The sequence below is a fragment of the Leptopilina heterotoma genome, unplaced genomic scaffold (genome assembly GCF_015476425.1).
Source record: "Leptopilina heterotoma isolate Lh14 unplaced genomic scaffold, ASM1547642v1 Lhet_47, whole genome shotgun sequence".
NCBI lineage: Eukaryota > Metazoa > Arthropoda > Insecta > Hymenoptera > Figitidae > Leptopilina > Leptopilina heterotoma.
This window is the reverse complement of record NW_025111098.1, coordinates 4,186,481-4,214,329: the sequence shown is the minus strand read 5'-3', so window position 1 is coordinate 4,214,329 and position 27,849 is coordinate 4,186,481.

Below are 27,849 nucleotides of genomic sequence, written 5' to 3'. Positions count from 1 at the left end.
TTGGCGCAAATTATGCGCAGGATTTCAACTAGCCATAAATTTTCATTTAAGACAATTGCTCGTAATGCAGCGACAAATCTTTCAATTTTTATATCAAAAGAATCAAGGCTACTAGGACGAAGAATCGCTTCCTTACAGAGTCTGGTTATAATAGAATTCTTTTCATAATTAGTTCTATGTTTTTTTAATATAAAACAAATGATAGCCTCTTAAGACCCTAACTGGAATATAAAAATTAACCTAAGAGAAAATCCTAGGACAGTACACGATGTCGCTTATAATTTTAAACAAAAAAAGCAAGTCATTATGTATATCAAAATCTAGTGTGTATCTTAGGAATTTTTAGTTGTGAACGTAAAGCATCATAGTTATGAGGAAGAAAGTCGTAACTAATACCAAGTTGCCTAGCAACAAAACGCAAAAAACGATTTTGAACTCGTTCAAGTCTAACAATGTGAATGAGGTAAAAAGAAGACCATATCACAGAAGCAAATTCAAGGATTGATAAAACAAAGGAATAATATAGAACTTTAAGGGAAATTAAACTTTTAAAATTTGATGCATTTCGTATAATAAAACCCAATGATCGAACAGCCTTGTGTACAACAACAATGATATGGTTAGAGAAGGTCAAATAATTACTCAAGACAACCTTGAGATCTCTCACCTGGGTCACTCGAGTTAAAGAGAAATTATCAAGCTTATAATCATGATTAAAAGTAACTTTTTTTCTAGAAAAAGAAATAACAGAATATTTATTAATATTAAAAAGAAATTTATTACTCATACACCATTGATGTAGACGATCTAAGTAAGACTGAAAATTTATAAAATCAACATGAGAATCAATAGTCATATATAATTTCAGATCATCAGCAAAAAGTAAAAAAGAACAGAATTTAAATGCAGAATTTATGTCAGATACATTTACAATTTTTGAAAATTATTATTTATTTTATGAATTGGTTGCTTATTTATATAACGAATTGAATTATCGCACCTAAGCAGCACGTAAGCTTATCTTGACATCACTGTAATATTACATTAGAGATTCGTAATATTACACTGTAATATTACAGTGATCTTACTGAGATATCAAAATGTCCGCCTGGAGGTAATATTGCGTTGTTATTTTAAGAGAATATTTCATGGTAATATTAAGGTAATATTACTTGGTAATATGAAGGTAATATTTTAATGTAATATTAGCGTAATGTTAAGGTAATATTCAGATAAAATTAGAATAATTTTATAATTTAGAAAAAAACATTTCACAAAGCTAGACTTGAACCCTGAACCTTGTGCACAGTAATCATGAGTCTCACTACTGAGCCAAACTTACTTATAGTGTACTAGAACCAAAAGGCCGCGCGTTGCGCGCCCACTCCTGGTCGTTTAACACACAAAATAAAACCTTAATGTAACCTTAAATTAAATCTTAGTTTAATAAAAACATATATTTATATTTTAAAAATTGTTTTTCAGTTAATAAGATTGTTTAAAAATTTTTTAATTCTTTTTAATCTAAGTTTGACGAATTGAATTTTCTATAAAAAATTACACGTTAATGCCTATAAAAAATTCTCATTCTAGAGAAAATCACCTTTAAAATAAGCCTAAAATCATTAAAAAGCATTTAGTATTTTAGAAGTCATTAAAATTTTTGTAAAACATTGAAAATTATCATTTTTTAAAAATGTCTAAATAAAATATTGATCAAATGACTTGAAAAATTATGTACAAACACCAAGGATTAATTCAAGAAAAGAAAAGCAGTAACCTTCTATATTATAGAAATTGTGTAGATTTTTCTGCCAAAATACAGGCGAAATTTTTTTTAAATTAATACTTGGAGTTTTATTTAAGTATTTTAACATTAAATACTATTATAAAAATACTTTGAAATTAACAGTACAGATGGTCATTTTAAGCTTTAAATTTTTACCAATTTTTAAGAATTTAAAGTTAAAAATCACTAATCAAAATTACTTTCAAAAAAAGTCAAAAACATGATTCTGAAACTGGCACCTTATTATTATGGCACCTGTTTATTACCTTCAAGACTCTAATTTTGAACTGAAATAAAAAATATTCTTTTTTTGTTTAAGACAACATAAACTTTTTTATAATAAAAAACTGGGTACTTGTTTAAGATTTATTAAAAAAATATTAAACCATGTAAAGTATTTCTGAAATTATATTAATTTTTTAATAAAACAAGGCAAACTCAAGGACGAGATCAAGCATTTTTAAAATGATTCTAGAAAGTTATTTAAATTTCTTTACAAGTTTAATTGTAGAAAAAGTAGATAATGTTAGTGACTTAGACGGGAAAGTTGTTAATTTATTACTTGCATTTCTTAATTACAAAAAAGAAAAATCATTTTATATTATTAAAAAGTAGTATTTTACACAATTTTTAAAAACTTACCTCCTTATCCTTATTTTTAATCACAAAAATTTGTTTCGTCTTATTTTTTTAATTTTGAAAAGAGAAAAAAAGTGTTCTTCACATTGCACTTTTATTTTTCTGTATTATATACTGCAAAAATCTGTTAATAAACTGTAACTACACTGAAAAAAAAATAGAGTTAAATTTTTACTCCCCAGGGGATTCTATAAAAGTCGAACCCATTGGGGAGTTAATGCCAGGGGAGTTAAATAAAGAGAGTTAAAACTTCTCACCCAAATGCTAACTCCCCAATGAAAAAATAACTCGCGCGGGTGTTGAATGAAGGGAGTTAGAAATTAACTCTCTTTTGGAGTTGATTTTTAACTCGGAAAATTTCACTCCAAACTCCCGAGTCCGTTCACTTCCTAAATTTTTTACAGTGTATATATACTCAAGTATAAAATAGACTGCCAATGCAACTCTATCTCTCTCTCTCTGCTCACTGGTCACTCAATAGACTGCCTACTGGTTAAAAGAATCCCTTCAAACAATAGGCCAGGTACTCGAGCAGACCTTTCGTTTCCCTTTAAATTTTATATATATCTTTCAAATATCTTTCTGTCTTCTTCTTTCTAAATAAATAACATAAATCGGTCCCTGTTTATAACGCAGAAAATCTAACGCTATTGCTTTCTTCCTCTTTCCAAATAGAAATAACATAAATCGGTCTTTGTTTATAACGCAGAAAATCTAACGCTATTGCTTTCTTTCTCTTTCGAGGATAAGTAACATTAGACTGTCTCTCTTTAACTAATTTGCATATCTACTCGTTTCATATTAAGGATTAAGATTTTTAATGAAATATGAACGTTAAGAATCTTAATACACTACAAGTAAGTTTGGCTCAGTGGTAAGACTCATGATTACTATGCACATGGTTCAGGGTTCAAGTCCAGCTTTGTGAAATGTTTTTTTCTAAATTATAAAATTATTCTAATTTTATCTGAATATTACGTTAATATAACAGTGTAACATTACGTTAATATTACAGTGTAATATTACCTTAATATAACAACGTAATATTACCTTCAAGCGGACATTTTAATATCCCAGTAAGATCACTGTAATATTACAGTGTAATATGACGAATCTCCAATGTAATATTACAGTGATATCCAGATAAGCTTACGTGCTGCTTGGGCAGTTGATTTTGTTGAAAAATTTAACAAAAATAAATTAAATTTCCGAAGAATTGTAGTTGCAATTATTTAAATTTTAAAGCGTTCTTTATTAAAATTTTTTTTAATTTTAATTTTTTCAAAAAATAAATAAGGTTCAGTTTTTCAATTTTTGTTTATCAAAAAGTTTTTCAGTTTTAAACAATTTAATTTACACATTCTGAAAAAATTATATTTGAAAAAATGAATTAAATTTTTTTTAACCCATTAACGCCTGAAACCTTTGAAATTTTGTGTTTAATTTAAGATATAATTTTATATATTAAACATGCTCCCTAAAAATAACTGAAGCGTTTCTTTATGTTTTCGGGGTCGCTCTACAAGATTCCATGCTCAGATTTTAAATTTATCGCATAGAAAATTAAATATGGCGAATTTTGTGCACCCAATTGCGAAAAAAATAAAATTTTTTTTTTTTAAATAATTATTTCTTACTGAAAACATTTTTTTCAAATGAATACAAGTGTCACAAATTGGCACAAACTTATTAAACTTTCAAAATATGCAATAGCGGAAACAAAAAAAACAAAATGGCGGCTTCAAAATGGCGCTAATTTGAGAAAAAATTAATTAATTTTTTTATAGTGCACCGATTCAGGCAATAGCTATGAAATGTAATAGAACTTAGAGTTTATATGTTTTTGAGGTCTCTCATCACGAATATGTACTCGGATTTTCAAAATTCAAAAGGGCGGATCCAATATGGCCGACGAAAATTCTAAAAATTTACTCGATTCGCTTGAATTTTGTTACTCAGGGGTTTTTGAGGTCGCTGATTGTGAATCTGCAATCGGATTTTCAAAATTCAAAATGGTGGATCCAATATGGCCGACGAACATTGTAAAAATTCACTCTATTCGCTTGAACTTTGTTACTCAGGGGTTTTTGGGGTCGCTGATTATGAATCTGCTATTGGATTTTCATAATACAAAATGGCGGATCCAATATGGCCGACAAAAATTATTTAAATTTACTAGATTCGCTTGAAACTTGTTAATCAGGGGTTTTTGGGGTCGCTGATTATGAATCTGCTATTGGATTTTCAAAATACAAAATGGCGGATCCAATATAGCCGATAAAAATTGTTTAAATCAATTCTAGTCGCTTGGAATTTGTAAAATGATGACCATCTATTTGCCGTCAGAATAAGGCAAAATACAAATCAAATCCCTCAGAAGTACACAACGAAAAAATTGTAGGTCTAAATCTAATTGGCTTAGATAAATTGTTTCAACACTATCTTAGCATAAGACTTAATATTGCAAAACTTATAACCTGACATTGTTAATGAAACAATTTGAGATGACAGATAAGGAGTAGTTGACCAATATTATCGAATTTTAGCTTTAATATCATTAGAATAATTTAGAGAGTTGGTAAACGTCTTATTCTGACGGCAAATAGATGGTCATCATTTTACAAATTTCAAGCGACTAGAATTGATTTAAACAATTTTTATCGGCCATATTGGATCCGCCATTTTGTATTTTGAAAATCCAATAGCAGATTCATAATCAGCGACCCCAAAAACCCCTGAGTAACAAGTTTCAAGCGAATCTAGTAAATTTAAATAATTTTTGTCGGCCATATTGGATCCGCCATTTTGTATTATGAAAATCCAATAGCAGATTCATAATCAGCGACCCCAAAAACCCCTGAGTAACAAAGTTCAAGCGAATAGAGTGAATTTTTACAATGTTCGTCGGCCATATTGGATCCGCCATTTTGAATTTTGAAAATCCGAGTACATATTCGTGATGAGAGACCTCAAAAACATATAAACTCTAAGTTCTATTACATTTCATAGCTATTGCCTGAATCGGTGCACTATAAAAAAAATTAATTAATTTTTTCTCAAATTAGCGCCATTTTGAAGCCGCCATTTTGTTTTTCTTGTTTCCGCTATTGCATATTTTAAAAGTTTAATAAGTTTGTGCCAATTTGTGACACTTGTATTCATTTGAAAAAAATGTTTTCAGTAAGAAATAATTATTTAAAAAAAAAAATTTCATTTTTTTCGCAATTTGGTGCACAAAATTCGCCATATTTAATTTTCTATGCGATAAATTTAAAATCTGAGCATGGAATCTTGTAGAGCGACCCCGAAAACATAAAGAAACGCTTCAGTTATTTTTAGGGAGCATGTTTAATATATAAAATTATATCTTAAATTAAACACAAAATTTCAAAGGTTTCAGGCGTTAATGGGTTAAATAATCAATGAAATTTAAAATTCAAAATCAATAAAAAGGGATCAAAAGACACAAGGAAACAAAGTAAAACACCGATGATGTCACGTTAAATAAATTTATTATAAAATGAGGGTAAGATTACAATTATTGTTAGAAAGTATATGTATGTGTATATGTTTATGCATATGTATAGGTTTGTGTATAAAATTATATATATAAGATAATTCGTAATAACTAATTCACTACATCTATCTCTTCTTCATCGGATTCAACCCTCGTTAGAATTGCGACGTCACCACCACAAGCACATATCGAATGTCTCCGATCTATCAAGACGAATTTTCCACAACGACAGAAACGTCCGTTTTTACCCCGCAAACTGAAATAAAAGGAGAAAACACGATCTATAAAATTTCAAATAATTCACAAATGAGAGAGAAGAAATAAATATAGATTTATAAATTACCTTATGAGACTCGCCCTATTTTGTGATGATACAATAAGGGCTGTGACCAAACGCATCAATCTTTTTTCCAATTTCGACTTAAAAGTTTTCAATTTTCTCGATTTCCTCGAATCCCCTTTCACCACCGACCAAGAGGCTGACACCTTGCGGAAAACAGCTTTCAGCTGCGAGTCAGGACATCTTATCATCCGATAATTTGGTATAAATCCTCGGGAACATCTTAACTCTTTTATTTCCCAAGATATCCTGTGTAATTCAGTAACGCCAAAAATTATTTGAGCCAATAGTTCTATTTTGAAGGGCCGACGAGAAAAGGCACTATTGAGAGAATCTGCAAACGACAAAGTAAACAAAAGGGGGTGAAATATAATAAAAAACTAACATCGTATCAAACACACTCACATATACACATATTAAGAAAGAAAAGTTGATATTCACAAATAGTCAATATTATATCCTCGGAATATCAACAACATTTTACAGTTAAAAATTAATCGTTTTAAACTAGCAGTCGAGACACGCACTAAAACACCTTGTCGATTCGCGTCTAAGGCACTCACAATTATAAATTCATTTAAAGAAAATTCAATGCCTGTGACATCACTAATTAAACGACGCACTGTTTCAGCTGCTCCTTCGACAGGCATTTTCCATATAGCAAATTAGAAAATGCCCATACGTTCTTCCAATTCCACCATGCGTAGTCCTGTAAGTCTTTGTCTGGATACGTTAGCAGTCAATAAATGATCCAACTGTGGAATTATTGGAACATCTATTGGAATATTCGATGCGTGCCAATGTTCTTTTGATCTTGAAGTAGAAGGAACAGGATCAATTTCCCTAACTGTCACATTTTCCACTTGTGGCATCACAGTTGCTTGAATGTTATCAGTATTTCCCAATGGATCAAGAACATTGTGATCAAATAAGTCCACATAATCTGACACATCATTGTCAATCTCTTCAATAGAATCACTCATATTATAAATAAAGAAAAAAAACAATGAAAACACACACAAATTAAAACAAAATAAAACTAATCAAAAAACACTATTACCATGAGAAACATCTCGATTTAACAATAGAGGAACTGGTCTCATTGTTTGAACATAAAAATCAACCAAATCAACCGTGGAAGTGTCACTAACTGAACCGTTATCACTCATAGCTAATGAAGAACTAATTACAAAGGACTTCCACAGTATAAGTGGGGACGACGGATCCTGATATCATCAGTCAAAAATTTGATGAGCATGAAGATTCTCACGATTTTGAACAACTCAGCTAGACCGAGGGATACCCGAGAAACCATATTTTGAAAACAACTTACCTTCTTCTTCACCATTTCCAATTTTGAACACGTACTGCACATGATGTATATTTTAAACACTTATCTATTACACTTAACTCAAAATGTTCTTCGTCAGCAACATTACAGCTTTTATAATTAAAAAGAAAAATTGTAAAAATTTATGAAAAATTTATGTACTAAAAGTACAAGTCTATCGAGGACGATGAACAATTTAAGGAGGGAGGACTGTTATATCCCGACATATTTCAAAAATTTATATATTTTTCATAAATTTAATAATTTCTTTAAATAATCAATTAAATAATATTATAAATGTAATATTTAGCCATGCCTAAAAACATAGCTTAAAAATATTACATTGTAATTTTAAATTTCAAATTAGAAAAGCATAAAAATAGAAATCATAATTACATATTTTAATATTTCATTCATGTGAGTCATTAACACTTGTTATTACTCATATGAATGAAAGAGTAAGATAAATCTACGAACTATGTTTTTACGACAAGTGAAAAGCCATGAATGAAAGAGATGACGCATGATAAAAAGAAAATATAAAAAGAATAAACGCGTTCATAATGCATATACTTAATATTAATAAAAATAATTGGTAATTTTTTTTTTTTTTTTTTTTATTGTTTATACTCCTGCCCTATTGGCCTTACGCACTTCGACAAGAGTCCCCGAGAAATACTTTTTTGGATTAAGCATAACCATTCTACTTTAGAAATTTTTCTATATATTAACCTAATTTTGCGTCTACAGCCGACTTTATTAGGAGTACTCGCATTACGCCTGGACAATTGGTACGTTTACCCTATTTAGTGCATTTTTTATTGTCAGAAAAAACTGCAGATAACATTTACATAACAGATTTAGTTTAGGTTTTAGTTTAGGTTGAGACACTCTGTGGTTCGCTAGTTGAGACGCGCACGGTGTGAAAATATTATTATCATTAAACTTCACTTTCAATCCTCAATTTTTAAGTGTTTTACATTTGCTTTACCTGTGAAAGTTGCGACGATAATGATTCCAATTAATTCTCTGTAGAGAATAAAATAAATTTTATCTTTTTCTTCTCTTTTTTAAGATAATAATTTTTAATACGTTTTTTTCCTTAAGCTAAGATCATCAGAATGAATAAATAAACAATAAGCAATTAGAATCTGACGTCATAATTCATTTTGTCTCAATTTAAAATAAATTACTCTGGGTGTCTCACCGTACGGACCACTTTCTTTTTTTGTAAAAAATAATATGTTTAAAAAATCAGCTATACATTTTTATTTTTGCCCAAAAATATTACTTTCTTTGACAATGTTGTAGTCCTGGACAATACTTTTTGGAATGCATATAGTATTCGCTAAATTTTGTTTGTGAAAAATTATTGATGAAAAACAAAACCCGTCTCAACGTGCGTACCTCTCCCCTACAAAGTTCAAGTCCTTGAAGTATGCATTGGACATAAAACATCTTTTTATGAAAAATCCATATTTTTAATTAACAGTTGTGCGCAATAGTGTCCAGTAGTGTCTTGTCACTTTAAAAAATGGGGTACCTTTTTGTAATTGACTGTTTACAGAGAACCAAACGAATAAATCGATTCCACTAACCATCAGAATTCTTCTGTGTACTTGTAAATTTAAGAAAATTATGATAATAGCAGAACATTTTTTTTTAAATCTTGAATTATGTTTTGTAATAATATTATAAATTACCTCACAATTTTTATAAATGACCACATAAATTACCATAAATTTCCTAAATTAGATTTCTAAATCCTGAATTAAACAAAAAACATTTCTATAACTTGAACTATCAATTTTGTAAGTATAACAAAATTATGGCAACTAATTATGGTACATGGATGCGTGAACAGATATAATGGTTATAATGGTTACTTTATTGACTGCTGCGTTATAAGGGGGAACTTAGCACGCGCCTGTACAGGTAGATAAAGTGACCATAATACGCCTGAGTTGTATAATAGTTATTTTCGTATCAAGGGCGCAAAATAGGTGATTACGACGATGGCGAAATGAAGGGACCGAGGGGACACAATTTCGCGCCCGAGGCGAAGCCGAGGGAGCGAAAATCATCGTAAACAAATTGGCTGCCTTTATTCCCGTGTTACTTACGATATTTTTTATTCCTAATGCACAAAAGTGGCGATTTCAAATAGAAGACGACAGGGAGTAAAAGTCATTCACTTGTTCGACTTATATGAAAATGGCGGCCGCTTTCTCCCAAGGGCAAAAATAACGCATGGGATCAGCTGTTATGTTTGCCTCTTGGGAGAAAATGGACGCCATTTTCATATGGTCGAACAAATGAGTGACTTTACTCCTTGTCGTCAACTATCTAAAAGCGCCATTTTTGTGCATGTGGGATAAAAAATATTTTGCGCCCGCTTCCTCTACCCCTGGGTGGTAATGAGTTACACTACCGGTCAAAATTGAGAGACCACCCATTTTCAGGCGAATAAAAAACGTTTTAAAACATAAAAATTATTGAAACTAAAATTTTTTTCTGTTCATTTTTTGAAAGATGGTAAAATTTTGAAAAGAAGAAGATATTTCAGAAGTCGTTTGGCCAGTAATTTATTTAGATATTTTTAAAAAATCGTCATTTTCAATGTTTTACAAAAATTTACATAACTTCTAAAATAATGAACGCTTTTTAATAATCTTAGGCTTATTTTAAAGGTCATTAGCTACACTATAAGAATTATTTATAGGCCTTAACGTGTAATTTTTTTTTTCTTAGAAAATGCAGGCCGTCAAACTTGGACCAAACAAATTCAAAAAATTTGGAACAATTTTTCTATACTGAAAACTATTTTAGAAAATATATAAAACATCATATAGTGTAGATTTTTCAAGAAAATTTAATAAAAAAAATAAGTTTGAATTTTAAAAATTATTTTTCTATCAATAAGATTGTTTAAAATTTTTTGAATTTGTTTGGTCCAAGTTTGACGGCCTGCATTTTCTAAGAAAAAAATTACACGTTAATGCCTATAATTAATTCTTATAGTGTAGCTGATGACCTTTAAAATAAGCCTAAGATCATTAAAAAGCGTTCATTATTTTATAGAAGTTATTTAAATTTTTGTAAAACATTGAAAATGACGATTTTTTAAAAATATCTAAATAAATTATTGGCCAAACGACTTCTGAAATATCTTCTTCTTTTCAAAATTTTATCATCTTTCAAAAAATGAACAGAAAAAAATTTTAGTTTCAATAATTTTTATGTTTTAAAACGTTTTTTATTCGCCTGAAAATGGGTGGTCTCTCAATTTTGAGTATCAAGTATCAAGGGCGCAAAATAGGTGATTGCGACGATGGCGAAATGAAGGAACGGAGGGAACACAATTTCGCGCCCCAGTCGAAGCCGAGGGAGCGAAAGTTTCCCTGAGGTCCCGAAATTTCGCCAGAGTCGTAATCACCTTTGCCCCCATGATGCTAACATAATTTTTTGTCCTAACTGCATGGAAAGTATGTTATTGAGGGCACGAACGATTAAACGGTCATAGTTAAAAATTAAACTCTATATAAATGTTAACTCTTTGAAGTCTATAATGATACAAGTTTTAATATAGAAATAAGACAACAATGTATTCTGGAAATATAGTAATTGCCAATTTTTATAACCGAAATGTGAACAAAACCAAATGTGTACCTCCGCTCGGAGGTAGAGGAAGCGGGCGCAAACTATTTTGCGCTTGCTTCTTCTACCCCTGGGTGGTAATGAGTTACTTTGCGCCTGCTCTAAGTGCCCGAAATGACATACTTTCTGTGCAAGTAGGACAAAAAAGATATTTCATTCTTGACTATCATACTTAAAATTTACATTGGCTGTTTTCGGCACTCGCCCCGGGTTAACTCAGAGTCAACGACTATCCAATTATCATTGACATTCTTTTGGATCTAATCAATCACCGTTAACTCGGAGTTAACTCGAGCGAGTGCCGAAAACAGCCATTATGATTTTTATTGAAAATAAAATTCTAAAATAACAATAACTAAATTGTCGGTTTTGTAAAGAATTACCCAAATGCAAACAAGAAGTAGGATTCTTTATTATTATAAAAAAACAAGTAGTATTTATTAGAATTTAACAAAAAACATCAATAATGAAAAATGTCGATATATCAATAGTGAAACATCGATAGTATGAATGCCTCGAAATAAAAATAATGTTTTTAAGTAATTAAATAAAACAGAGTAGCACCCGATATGGCCCCACACTGGCTGTTTTCGACGTTCAACCGGTTCACTGGCTGCCATTTTCATACAAGTCGAACAAGTGAATTACTTTTACTCCCTGTCGTCTGCTGTCTGAAATCGCCTCTTTTGTGCATTAGGAATAAAAAACATCGTAAGTAACACGAGAATAAAGGCAGCCAATTTCTTTACGGTAATTTTTGTGACACGAGTGGAGACTATAGTACTCCATTCTGCCCACACTGCATATTACAACAAAATGTAATGTTTCCCAGTTAATTGAAAACAATTTAACTATCTATCCTATTAAAAATTACTCCATGATAAGAGCTGAAAATGACCCCATACTTGCCAAATTAAATAGATTATCCCAAAAAGTTTTGTAAGCGGTGTATTCCACGTCAGTTCAACACAAAAAATTTTATTAGGTTTTGGGATTCGGTTGAAATTGGGTAGATTATATCCTCTGGTGGTAATAAATAAAATCCCCAAGCGATTTTAAAAAATTTTAAAAATTGGCGGACATATTGGATTTTTAATTTTTTTGTACTTTTTTTTGAAAAATATATATCTCTGCTTGTTCTTAACGGATTTTAGTTTAGGACCTCTTAAATTGTTCGTATTGAAATATAAATTTATTTAAAAAATTAAAATTAAAAAAATTATTTAATTTTTTTGTTAAAAAAATTAATTTAATTTTTTGAAATCCATAGAAAAAATATGCTACCTTCAATTTTGATCATTTTTTTACCATTTGTAGCCATAAATGTGTTGAACTTGTCCTAAAATTTTCATCGTGGGACCGCCAGTAGTTTTTGAGAAAAAAATAAAACGTAAATCCTCGCATAGCGCTGTAGCGCTCAGTTTTAATGCCGCACGATTGTAAATGGAATTTTAATGAAAGTACGAGTTTTTATTAACCCTAGAACTAAAATATGATTTTTTTATAGACTAACGAAAAACTGGGGTGGTTTGGTACCCCAGATTTGAAACAATTGTAAAAGGTTACCTTTTTTGTAATTTTTTTAATTTGTCAACAATGTGGCTAATTTGAAAAAATTAAACGGATTTTAAAAGGTAAATAAAGAAAAACTGTAAGACCTCGGAAACTCCCCCGTAAAAAATAGAAACCTCCTTTGTAATAAATGATTTTTATTCTATTTTAAAATCATTTAACGTTTGTATATATTGTAAATAATATTTAAATTTTCAAGTTGCCTTAATCAAAATAAAATTGTCTCTATTTACCTTTGAAAATCCGTTTAATTTTTTCAAATTAACCACATTGTTGACAAATTAAAAAAATTACAAAAAAGGTAACCTTTTACAATTGTTTCAAATCTGGGGTACCAAACCACCCCAGTTTTTCGTTAGTCTATAAAAAAATCATATTTTAGTTCTAGGGTTAATCAAAACTCGTACTTTCATTAAAATTCCATTTACAATCGTGCGGCATTAAAACTGAGCGCTATGCAAGGATTTACGTTTTATTTTTTTTCTCAAAAACTACTGGCTGTCCCACGATGAAAATTTCAGGACAATTTCAACACATTTATGTCTACAAATGGTAAAAAAATGATCAAAATTGAAGGTAGCATATTTTTTCTATGGCTTTTCAAAAAATTAAATTAATTTTTTAAACAAAAAATTTAAATAATTTTTTTAATTTTAATTTTTTAAATAAAAGTATATTTCAATACAAACAATTTAAGAGGTCATAAACTAAAATCCGTTAAGAACAAGCACAGATATATATTTTTCAAAAAAAAAAGTACAAAAAATCCAATATGTCCGCCAATTTTTGAAATTTTTTAAAATCGCTTGGGGATTTTATTTATTACCACCAGAGGATATAATCTACCCAATTTTAACCGAATCCCAAAACCTAATAAAATTTTTTGTGTTGAACTGACGTGGAATACACCAAGCCCTTTAATTTCAAAAAACATTCATATTTTTTTTCTTAAAACTTTAAAATTGTATAACATTTAGAAAAAAAAAATTTCGTAGTGTCTTTATAATTAATACCATTTTCTTATCGATATGAATGATATATATCGAGGATAAAAAAATTAAAAGTGCCTATCATGGAAAAACAGGGGTACCCCATTTGATCCGTCTACCCCATTTTGTCCCAGTCTCCCCTACACATCCTCAGTAGTGTTTTGCTACTTTTGTGCATGCGCAGAATTTTGTCACAGCAATATTGAACAACAGTGTGAATATTCTTTGTATATTGACGGTATTGGCCAAGAATATTCTTGAACAACTAATACTAAAATCTCTGGAACTTCTTGAAGCGTATATGTTGCTATCGGGGCATTTTATTGAAGTATAATTTAATATTTTCAACACATTTTCTTCTTTACATTGTTTTCAAATTTTACCTGTAGTAAAACAATAACTGTAGGGGAGACTGGGGTAAACCCGCTCACTAGCGATTTGACGCTATGAAATCGACGATCGATGGAGATATTCGTATTGTGAGTAGTACTTGACATTCAACTTATATTAACGAACTTTCGTTCAGTTTCATGAATTCAACATAGTATCAGAGGCAATCAAATGTTTTTAGAGGTTTCAGAAAAAAAAACATTTTTTGGATTTTTAAGTTTTTCGATAATTATTTTTGAGTCTTAATTTATTTGACAAATTTTTTTGTTGCTATTGGATGTCCTTCTTCGAAGTACATATATAGTTTTGTCTGATTTCAAAAAGATTTAATTAAATTTATTCTGAAATGTGAGGAATACACTCGGGGTAAAGTCGCTCACGTGAAGTCGGGGTAAATAAGCCACTCACTTAGTTTTAAATTAAAAATTTAGAATAAGATAATTTTACGTATTATATTTTAACCATAACAAAATGTATGACTTGTTAAAACCAAAATTGTAACTACATTTCATTTTCTCTTAATAAAATATAACATTATTTAAATCCATAGTTGTAATTCATGAAACCTATATTCATTACACAGGTCAACAAAAACAGACTTACTTTTTCTATGAGATAACGGAATGGTTTCCGATGTATTTTTGGACGCTGAAGACGATTTTGACTTACAAAATTGTCCATCATGTCAGGATTTTAAAAAAAGTGGGGGTAAAGACCCCAAAAAAGCTTTTTTGAGAATTTTCAACATTTTTTTTCTCTTTAACCTGACGTGTTAGAGACTTCTACAAGGTCTTAAAAATCAAAGCGCATAGTTAAGGGATAAAGAAAATTTTCTGATAGAAAATTGCAAAAATCAACTTTTTAATGCTTGTGTTTATACCCGCATATCTGCACTCCGAGTGCCTGAGACAAATTATTTTTAAATTCACTAGATTCATTTGAAATTTGTTACTCGGGAGTTTTTAAGGTCGCTGATTACGAATATGATGTCAGATTTTAAAATATCGGTACTTGTAATTTTCGCCCGGCACAAAAATGTATTCAGACGTTCAAATTTCCAAAAATGATTATAACTTCGTTAATTTTTGACCGATTTTAATTTTTTCCTAATCTGGTGTAGAGGAAAACGGGACGAGGCAGCCAATACGGCATATTTTGGTTTGCGAGGCAGTTATTTAACCCATTAAGTCCCATGAAGAAACCAGCCATTGTATTAAAAAACTAACAGTTGGATTCATAGGAAAATGGAAAAACAAGATATACCTGTTTTTTTGTTTTTAATTTTCAATTGTTTATTGTTTGTTTTTTTGTTTGTTGTATTTACTTGCATAGTTTAGTGAAAACGTAATTTAAATGTTTAAAAGTAAGACATTTAAATCGTTACACAGTTTTCACTAAACTTCGAAAGTAAATTCTTCAAAGGACTAATTTAGAAACCTTTTTTAATGTGAAGTTAGTAAATAGCGATTATTATTTATTTAAACAGTTCCTGATTTGCTAAATATCTTAATGTTATATTGCTTAGCTTAGTTATTCGCATAATTAGCAAAATGCAAGTTTCTAAATAATAAAACATCCCAGATAACAAAATGCTTGCAGTACACTGAAAGAATTTTAAGTAGGCTGATGGCTTTTCATGTCCGAAATTAGTGCCCTTGCTCAGGGCTCGCAGCTCACCTCAAAAAAGCGAGCATCTGCTCCCGAAAGGTGAGCAGCTGCCGCTGAGTAGTTGCTGCTTACCTTTCGGGAGTAGAGTCTTGCCTTTTTGAGGTAAACTGCGAGCTTGAGGCAGCGAGCTCTAGCGGCACTCATGTAAAGCCTGCAGCCTGCCCAACATTCGTTCATTGTACTGCACGATTTTTGCACTCATATATGTGAGTGAATTTAACAATATTGTTAAATTCACAATTTTATGTTCCATGCTACATTGGGCTAATGCGCCTGTTAATTTCTGCTGCTTCTCTTAAATGTTATTAAAGATGTAATTGATGTATATTTTGTTCAAAAAGCTGAAATGTGGGTAAGACTCCGTCAGAAAAAAAGCGATTTGCAAGTGGTCTTCCGATTTCTTCGAAACCTTGGGAAATAGAAGTCTTATATGAATTAAATTTAACCCTAAAAGGATTTTGAAAAATTTTCAAAATGGCGGCCGCTACGCCATATTGAAAATGAGTGTTGCGTTTTTTTCAAAAATTAATAACTCTGAAATTTTTTGATCGATTTTAATAAAATTTACAGGCGATATAGTTAAAAATACGTAGTTTAATTTGATATTATGAACAAAAAAAAATTTCCAAAATTTGTCAAAAAAAAAGTCAAAAAAATTTTTTGAATTAATTTTTAGTTCAGTTGGCCTAATTTTTGAATTTTCTAATAAGTAAATATCGATTCCTTGTAATTTCACCTTTCATTTCATAAAAAAAAATTTATAAAGACTCTAATAGTTCTCGAGATATTGCGACTTTAGTGGGAGCGCGTACCGCGGAATTAAACTCCGTAGCGAGGCGGAATATGAAGCGAGCGTACAAACGTGCACAATAGGGTGTCCGTAACAATTAATTTTCCTAATAAGGATAAAATAATTTTTTGTGGTTGTTTGTTCGTAAAAGTGAAAGGTTGAAAAGTGCAATAAATAAAATCTTACTGTTACCGTTCTTGCTTATAAGTGCAGGATATGATCTTTTTTCTGTGATTTGTTTGTTTCAAGTGGACCTAACTATATGATTATAGAATTTCGTACTTGATATTTTATTTAAATTTGTTTTTTGAACAAACGGGTCTTTATTTTCTTTTTGAATGATTTTCGCTTGTCTGTAATCTGTGATTCTGGTTGATAAGCTTATTTCACTGTCTCTGGTGTTTACATTGTCAACGGCCTTGTCGTTTATTAATCGTGAAAATGACGCAAGATGAAGAGAGATGGGACAAGTTGTTTTCGACTATAGAGGAACTCACCAAATCTAATAACAGATTAAGTGCGGAAATACACGGCTCGAATCAACGCATAGACTCTATCACGAAAAATTTACTCACTAATGAGAAAAGAATAACTAAGATTGAAAATAATCTTTCCTCATTTGAATATCAACAGAGACGTAAAAACATTGTTCTCTTTAAATTGTAGGACTCTGTTATCATTAATAATAATCTGTTTACAACTGTTTTAAATATTTTTACAAAAGTGGGATTAACAATCCCTGATGCAGCTATCGATGATATCTTTCGCTTAGGTAAATTTCCTGGAAATCGTCCGGTATTGATTAAATTTAATGGGGAGAGATGGATGAGAAATGTTTTTTCGAAAGTCAACGAAATCAAAAAATTAAATTACAGTATCACCAATGATTGCTCGAAGGAGGAGAGGGAGATGCGTCGTCAGCTGCACTCAAAAATATTTAAGTTGCGGGATGCTGGTCATAAGGTGTCTCTTAGAGGTAGTAAAATTTATCTGAATGATTCAATAATTAATAAAGAGAAACTGGAATCTCTGTTAGTCTCTGTGGAGCCACCAGCGTCAATTGCTACACCTGGAGCTTCCCATCCCTCAGATTCGACTTCTACAACGCTATACAAGAAAAGAGGTCGTTCTAAGAAAGACTTGCTTTTGAGCAATGGAAAATCTCCGATTACTAAGACCTTGGAAAATTATTTTTCTCCTGGAGTCTTGACTAGGACTGGGGATGGAAATGCCAAAAAACAGCGCACCACATTGGAAGAGGATTCTTCATCAGAATTGTAGCAGCGATCTTCAGTTTTGCCCCTGGGGTATTCTGGAGCCTTTTCTTCTTCTGCTGAGACTGAGACAGATTTTGGGGAGGCGAGGATAATCTTTTGGAATGTTCATGGTGTTAGGAATATTTCAGACATCGTGAATCAAGTGAATAAGAGTGATATACTCTGTGTTTGTGAAACGTGGTCTATTAAATCTGACCTTATGTGCCAACAGCTCCCTGACTTTGTTTCAATTGTTTCACCGGCGATTAAATCAAAAATTCTTGGAAAAGCAAAAGGTGGTCTTTTGCTTTTATTTAACCCTAAAAGATATCAGGTAACGGAGGTATCTATTTGTGCAAGTCATATTATTGTTAAAGTACGCTCGTTTAACATGTGCTTTGTGTTATGTCTAATTTATTTTTCTCCGTCTGATAATTTTGTAGAACTTATGGACAATTTTGAAACTAAATTAAATTTTATCATTAAGACACACCCCGAGCTGCCGTTGGTGGTGGGGGGTGATTTTAACTGCAGAATAGCAGATTTGAACCAATTGGATCCATCCTTTTTTACCCAGGTGTGTGATTTTAGTTCGGAAAGGCAGTCTTATGATACTTTTTTGAATTGTAAAGGTAAAGACTTGGTTGAATTATTGGAATCTTGTAATTTGATTGTTTTAAATGGTCGCTCTAGGAGCGATTCTCCGGCAAAATTTTCATTTATGAGCGAACAGGGTATGAGTCTTGTCGACTTGGTCTGGTGCTCTTTTGAAGGCTTGTTTTTATTTAGTGACTTGAAAACTTTAAATATATCTTCCCTTTCTGATCACCTACCTGTGGCATTGTTTTTTGTCCCCTCGACTGAACTATCAACAAAACCCAAAACAAATGTAGGCTATAAGTTGGTCTTTGATGTGGAAAAAAGTGATACGTTTAGCTCGCTCATGGAGTGGAGGAGGGAGGTAGCAGACCTGGAGCAAGATGTAAATGGCATGAACGAAACGCTTATTTCAAATATAAATTGTGTTGCTAGTGATCTTGGTATGTTGCATCGTTCCTCGAACGTTGGATATGTGTTTCGGAAACCATGGAATGACGAAGAATGTAAATCGGCTAGAAAACGAGTTTTAGCAGCTTTAAGGAACGCTAAAGTCAATGCTTTTTCGGAAGTGTCGAGGCACGAATTCTTGAAAGAGAAATCAGTTCTTAGGAAGCTTCTTAATGTTAAAAAGCAAAACTATCGAAAAATTATTCTTGATAAAGTTGCGTGTTGTAAACAGCAGAATCAGTTTTGGGAAGCTGTAAATAGTTTCAGAAGTCGAAACAATAAACGTTCGTACATTGACCTTCCGACATGGCAAAGTTTTTTACATGAATCTTATCCTGTATCGGTTTATAAACCCTCATTAGACAGACCCTTTCTAAGTATCTCACACCCATGTTTGGACGGTTATATTACCACTAATGATATACTTTTTAGTATTGCTAACTGTAAAAATGGAAAGGCTCCGGGATCTGATGGAATTAGCTACGAATTTTTTAAGTGTCTTCCCCAAAATTGGTTATTATATTTGGAAAACTTTTTTAATAAGATTCTGGTAATGGAAACAGTTCCTAAGAATTGGGGAAAATTAATAACTTGTATGTTATTTAAAAAGGGAGACTCGGGGAAAACTGAAAATTATAGACCTATAACTTTAATTAATTCAATAGCGAAGATTTTTACACAAATTCTCTGTGATCGTTTGGTTACCTGGGCTTCGGAGCTTATGCTGTTACCGGAGGCACAGTCGGGATTTAGAAGGGGCAGAAGTTGCCTTGATAACATCTTTACGTTACACACAGCTATTCAAATACATCTAAGTAAACCGAAAACTGTAGCCTATGCTACTTTCATTGATTTTAAAGGAGCTTTTCCATCGGTAAATCATGACCTTTTATGGATTAAATTACATAAGTTAGGATTAAGCTCGAAACTTATTAGAATTATTCAAAGTTTTTATGCATCTGCTTATACGTGTATTAAGACGGTTGAAGGATGTACAGAATATGTTAAAGTGTCAATTGGTGTCTTGCAAGGCGAAGTATTAAGTCCCTACCTGTTTAATCTTTTCACATGCGATCTGGATGAATACCTTTTAAATAATGAGTGCAGAGGCCTTAATGTTTCTAGTGAATGTGAAATAGTGGATTTGGGTTATGCTGATGATTTTGTTTTTCTATCTGATTCTCCACTTGAAGTTAATAGAAAGCTGGAGGTTTTGGATCGATATTGTCGTGAAAATTGCCTAATTGTTAACACAGCGAAAACTAAGGTAGTCATATTTACTAGGTCCGGAAACGCATCTGCAAGAAAATTTAAATCATTCAAATTGGGAACAAAAAGTATAGAGGTTGTAAAACAATACACCTATCTGGGAATTCCTTTTACAGGTTCGGGTTCATTTCTTCCGGCGGCTAATGGAGCAATAGGTGCAGCAAATTTGGCGATTGGGGGAATTATGAATATAATTTATGTTACCAGGGCTGACTCTTGGGCTGCTTATCAGAAGCTCTTTCAAAGTCTTTCTGTAAGCGTATTGTATTACGCGGTGCAGGTGTGGGGTCTATGTTTTTTGGATGAAATTGAGAAAGTTCAACTTAAGTTTTTTAAGAGACTTCTCTCTTTACCGTCTAACACTCCAGGCTACGCGGTGAGATTAGAGACGGGCTCTCTTCGCCTCTCTCGCGGGGTTCTCTCGAGTGTGCTGAACTAGATATATAAAATTTCTAAAATGAATTATTCAAAGTACCCCAGACAGTGCTTCGAGGGACTCACGAGATTGGCGATTAATAACCCAAATTGTCGAAGCAATTGGCTAACTAGATTCACGAACTCCTTTGATATGTGTGAATTGACCGAGGACTGGTGGACCTCACCCCTGAACTCGGCAGTAAATAATAAGAATCTGATTCTTGAGAGATATGAACGAAGGTTGAGGGCCCTAGACCTGGAGCAATACTCTAAATCTAGTAGTCTCTTGTTGTACCCATGTCTCTCAGTCAATCGGGGAATTCAATACTATCTAACCTCTCGAATTGCACTGCATACGAAAAGAGTGTTTGCTCAAATAAGATTATTAAATAAGTACGTCTGCAGAGTAAATTTGGGGAATTATTCTTATAGATTTGATGCGGAAGAATATTGCCCGTTTTGTCGTCGGGAGGGTGAGAGTTTTGCTCATATTCTTTTAAATTGTCCTGCCTGTGAACATCTATGTGCAGCTGCGTTTCCGGATATATGTTCAGCCCCTGACGCGTTAGACTTTTGGTATGCTATTTTAAGTTCTTCTGAAATAAAAAGTATTAAAACATTTGTTAAATTTGTAGGTGGGATACTTCGTGAACGTCACGCGTCAAAGATATCATTAATCTAAATTATGGTGCATTTTGATTAACTGTACTTGAACTATTTCGTTGTTCGCTGTATGCGCTTGAATGTATTGTGTTGAATGAGTATTTTATGATTTTGTTTTATTCTTTATTATATATTGAGAGACTTTACTTGTATTCGTTGTAACGATATAGACAAGTAAATAAATAATTTATTTTTTAAATTACGAAATCTAATATGGCATGGCGGATTCAAATTTTTTTTTTAAATATTCCTTTAATAATCGATTTTTAAGAGCAGAGGTATAAAAAGTTAAATTTCTATAAAAGAGTTTCTAAAACATCCCAATAATTATTTTTTGTTATTTATTTTCCTCTAATAATATTTGAATTTCCTAATTTAATATTTTCTAGTACGTATTATTGGTTAATTTATAATTTATTATATAATTATTGATATTTTAAAATTATACATATAATAAATTATAATTTAACCAATAATATGTATACTAGAAAATAATAAATTAGGAAACTCAAACATTATTAGAGGAAAATAAATAACAATTGAGTAAAATATTATATATGTATTTCTTCATATAAACAAAATTACTTAATTATAAAAAAACATTTGAAATATTACATTAAACATATTATAATTATGATTTTTATACGTGCACTCAGAAAAAAGTTTATTCGAAACAACAAACTGAAAACTTCACAAAACCTTTTTGTAAATATTCTTCTCACTGGTACAAATTAAATATGCAGTAAGTCAATGAACACAATGTATTTAATATTTATTTAACCGACACTTATAATTTTTTTTCTTTGATTTACCGATTTAACAAATAAATTTGACGCGAACGCGGACTGTAGACAAGTGAGATCGCCATTTTTAAATTCACACATGTACTTTTTTAAACAAGCAAATATGTTTGTTTGACTCAAATAAAATGATTTGGTTGAATCAAACAAATTTGTGTGTTGTGTCGAACAAACTGTATTTAACTAAACAATATTCTCTATTCAAAACACAAATTTGGTTAAATGAAACAAACAACTTCAAATAAAAAATTTCTTTCCAATAACCAAACAAATTTTACGTATTTATTAAAATAAACCAAATTTTTATTTAAATCAACAAAATTGTTTTATCGTGACAAATAAAATAGGTTAATTAAACAGTTGGGTTAAGTGAAATAAACTTTTTCTCTGAGTGTAAATAGCGCTTCCAAAAATCGCCCTTGACGTTGTTTTAGAATTTTTACTTTAAAAATGTAGAAAATCAAAATTTTGAACCCGCCATATTGAATCGAAAATTTGGAAAAATTAATTTCTGATATCAGATTCATGATGAACGATCGAAAATAGCCCCGAGTAACTAATTTTTTTGAATTTTTGACAACACTTATGTGTTAAAACCTTGGATATATTGTGGTGTATTTTTATGACCCACTTTAATCATCCGCCATTTTAAAAAATTTTCAAAATTAAATTTTTGGCAAAGTGCTATCTTATAGTGCAGCTAAAAATGAAGGCAAATGTGACCTAGAGAATTTTCTGCATGAAAATTAAAAAAGTTATAAATTTTTTTTAAAAAGTGCATTTTTCCTATGTATTTTTAATGGGAAATTTCGATGGATCTCTGGCACGTGTTAATATTAATCAATCGGCTTCAAATTTTGGGAAATTTTTTTTTATTTTATTGGAACTAAACTGGGGGGTGGCGTAAACAAAATTCGAAAGTCGCATTGTTACGGACACCCTATTGTGCACGTTTGTACGCTCGCTTCATATTCCGCCTCGCTACGGAGTTTAATTCCGCGGTACGCGCTCCCACTAAAGTCGCAATATCTCGAGAACTATTAGAGTCTCCATAAATTTTTTTTATGAAATGAAAGGTGAAATTACAAGGAATCGATATTTACTTATTAGAAAATTCAAAAATTAGGCCAACTTAACTAAAAATTAATTCAAAAAATTTTTTTGACTTTTTTTTTGACAAATTTTGGAAATTTTTTTTTGTTCATAATATCAAATTAAACTACGTATTTTTAACTATATCGCCTGTAAATTTTATTAAAATCGATCAAAAAGTTTCAGAGTTATTAATTTTTGAAAAAAACGCAACACTCATTTTCAATATGGCGTAGCGGCCGCCATTTTGAAAATTTTTCAAAATCCTTTTAGGGTTAAATTTAATTCATATAAGACTTCTATTTCCCAAGGTTTCGAAGAAATCGGAAGACCACTTGCAAATCGCTTTTTTTCTGACGGAGTCTTACCCATGTCTAAAATCTACTCTGTGGGCACTGGGACATTGGGATGTCTTTAGATCATCCCAGCTTTAAATCCCCGTCCAGGATCCTCAAAGGAACCCTAACGGATCCTGCACTTGTCCTGTACGGGATCCCGATCGGATCCCGTTCGGGATATTGGGACAAGGTTCCTACGTAGGAACCTGCATAAGAACCCGTGTAGCAACCTTGATTTTAAGGTCCCTCGTTGGTTCCTATGTGGGGAAATTTTTCAAAAACATTTTCCCTCGTAGGAACATGCATGGGATCCTACACAGGAAAGCTTTTATTACCATCCTTGAAGGAATATATGAGCCTCCGGAAAGTAAAACCACACATAAAATTCTGACGCCTATTGAATTAGCATGACGGTCAGAATTTTATGTGTGGTTATACTTTCCGGAGGCTCATATGTAGGATCCTATGTAGAGGAACTTTTGTATTTTGCTTATTATAATAATTTTTTCTTATCCTCCTTTGGAACCTACATGGTTCCTTTGGTTCCTTCACAAAATGGAAATAAAAATAAGATCACATGCAGTTCCATATAAGGGAAGATTTTTGTGAAAAAACTGATGTTAAGGTTCCTACACAGGAATCGGCGAGGGACTCCAACAATTAAGGTTCCTACACCGTTTCTTATGCAGGTTCCTACACAGGAACCTTGTATTAAGTATTAAGTGTAAGTATTAAGTATATATATATATATATATTAGGGTGGTTCTTATTTTGGAAAAGTTGGAATTTCTTAGGTCGCCGGCCGGAATTTGAATTAAAATGTGAAAAAAATGAGATACCCAAAAGAACAGCCCATTTGATAAATTTTAACCCGTGCCGCAAAAGGGTTAAAGTTTAAATGGGGTTTAACATGGGTTTGGTGCACTTCTGCAAACTTTGTATTATAACTTTTACATTTTTTAAAAATTTGACTTGGGTCTAAGTATTCCCATAGTTTTTCGTACGCTGAACACGAATATGATGTAAAAAATAACTTTTGACAGCTACCAGTTGTCAAAAAAGCTGTCAAATTTTGAAGATGAGAATTTTCACGACTTTTACATTAATTTCTACGAATAAAAAAGTTTCTTGTGAATATTTCAGTTTATATTTAGCAAATTTATACCCTTTGACAGTTGCCATCTGTCAAATGAGTCGTCAACTTTTATAAAAATCAGTTTTCAAAGAGTTTTAAATGAATTATCAAAAAAAAAACGGTTCTGTAGGTAAATTTAGTTCATATATAGGTATTTAATATATTTTGGCAGTTGACAGCTGTCAATTTAGTAGTCAACTTCTATTAAATAGGATTTTTAAGACGTTCCCAATTACTTCTTATAAATTTTAAAATTTATAAAAAATTATTTCCTCATCAAAATAATTTTTAAAAAAATTAAACTTAAAAACATATATGTATTAGACAAATTAATACAAAATATAATTTTTTAATTAATTAATTAAATTATGAAAATCAAATATGTAAATACATATAATAAGTTGTACCCAAGTGGCACGTAATAATTAATATTTTTATACTACATATATTTTAAAGTTTATTTGTCTTTAAAAAATTATTTTTAGAAAAAAATATTCATTTAGCAATTTTCGAAGTTTTTTGTGATAATTGATTTAAAACTCTTTGAAATCTGATTTCTATAAAAGTTGACAACTCATTTGACAGCTGGCAACTGTCAAAGGGTATAAAATTGCTAAATATAAACTGAAATATTCACAAGAAACCTTTTTATTCGTAGAAATTAATGTAAAAGTCGAGAAAATTCTCATCTTCAAAATTTGACAGCTTTTTTGACAACTGGTAGCTGTCAAAAGTTATTTTTGACATCATATTCGTGTTCAGCGTACGAAAAACTATGGGAATACATAGACCCAAGTCAAATTTTTAAAAAATGTAACAGTTATAATACAAAGTTTGCAGAAGTACACCAAACCCATGATAAACCCCATTTAAACTTTAACCCTTTTGCGGCACGGGATAAAATTTATCAAATGGGCTTTTCTTTTGGGAATCTCATTTTTTTCACATTTTAATTCAAATTCCGGCCGGCGACCTAAGAAATTCCAACTTTTCCAAAATAAGAACCACCCTAATATATATTAAGTATTGAGTTTTAAGTGTTAAGTCTTAAGTATGAAATTTTAAGTCTTAAGTATTAAGAACGCATTTTTTACTAAGAACGCATGAGGAACGTCTGTTGCGTATACACCACAAACATTGCTTTGCTTTATTTTATTGAAATCTATACTAATTTCGCAGGGAATATTACAACGAATGCACAAACTTGACAGAAACCAGATTTTAGTATACATCCTTTGCGACATAAAAGTATAATAAAAGATAGATAGAAAAAGATACATATATTTCTATCCTTTTCTAAGTCATGTATTGCATTAGCAAATCTATGATGCGTCAGCTATAAAATTTTAAATCTGACATAAAATTCAGGATTTGTGAGTCTCAAAAACTATTAGGTGAAATTTGTGTGCATATTTTCTCATTTTTTGTGAAATACAATTATTTTTACAGCGGTTAACATCGAAATTACATCTCTTGTCTATAGTCTTCTCAATGTGTATTAGAAATGCTTACAGTTTAAGAAGAACAAGAAGATTCTAAGGAAGTAAAATGTAAGTAATCCAGTTCAGGTAAGTTGACATTGATAAATTAGTATTGTGAACGGTTTTGAATAATTACAATTCTCTTGAAGGATATGTTTGTATTACTTTTACTTAAAAACTATAAGTATCTGTTTAATTGTTTAAAACTAAACTCAGCTTTTAATAATTAGTTTAAATGTAATGAGGAGTTAAATATTAGTAATTTACATTAAGATTGCATCCTTTTTGTTATATTAATACCAAATATTAAACATAACTTATATTTTTCTGCTTCTTAGGTCATAACAACTGACATCAAGTCTACAGTATACAAAAAAAATTTGTATCAATATTTTTTGGTAAAATCATACATTAACACATCAACATAAAATAAATTATCTCACAGATTTTTCTTTTCTCAGAAAAATTAAAAGAAATCAATTTAAAGTACTGTCTTCAAGTATTTATAGTTATACATACAATTTCTATAATGAACAAACAATGATATGAACATTTTATAAAGTACGTAATATAGTATAACTTTACAATCCTAAACATTGTACTCATATATTTAACCCTCTAGTGCCGGGAGTGTTTTAATGTTAGGAAATATCTTTCAAAAATATTTATTTCGACTATATTTTGATTCGGATTTGGAAAACAGTTGTTAGAATTAAATAAACTAGAACGAATTCTGCGCACTACGCGCGCCCATTCAATTTATTTTTTTATCTACAAAATTCTATGATACAAATAAAATTCATTTAATTGATTTTGTTGAACATTTGCCCTTGAAATTTCTTAAGGGTCATTGCAAAAGCCAATTTTTTAGGAAATTGTCTTCTTTTAAAAATAAATGAATATACCTAAATTTTCACAATATAAAGTTACTAGATGTAGAAAAACAATATTTTGGCTTTTATCACTCATTAATATTTGACATTTAATTACATTATGTGATCAATTTAAAATAATTAACTTTGCCAAAATACAGGTGAGAATCGACTCTTGATCTTGAAAATTTGCTTGGGAGCATGAAGTTTCTAACAAAATTTATTAGTTTGCAATTTTATCTTTTTCCAGGAACACGAGCCGATTTTTGCCTGCAGTTTGGCGGAGAAATTTACATAATTTCTATAATATTGAAGGTTACTGACTTTTTTTAAATTAACCCTTGGAGTTTTGTGCATCAATAAATGGTAATTTAATCTTTTAAAAAAATCATTCAGAACATAATTTAATTTGAAATTGTTTAAAAGAATTGTTAATAACAATTATAAATTTTTATTTTTTAGCAATCGCTTTATTTCTTCTTTAAAATGATATAGACTTTAGGCTTTAATTTTAAAAAAAGTTCCCTTAATTATTTTTATTCGTTTCAGAGTAATAAGAAAACAAAAATAAAATGACCCAAAACTTCAATACCTGATAAGTTCAAAAATAAAAAAATTGTTTGAAAAATATTCCATAGGCAAAAATTGTACTTTTATATTTACCAAAAATCATCGATAACTTGAAAATTGGAGACAAAAGTTTTTCAATTGTCTAGTTTTACTTATTTTGGCTGTTCACCATTACCAACCTTAAGTAGGAAATGTACCATTTCTGTTTCCTCTGATAAAGGTCTCATA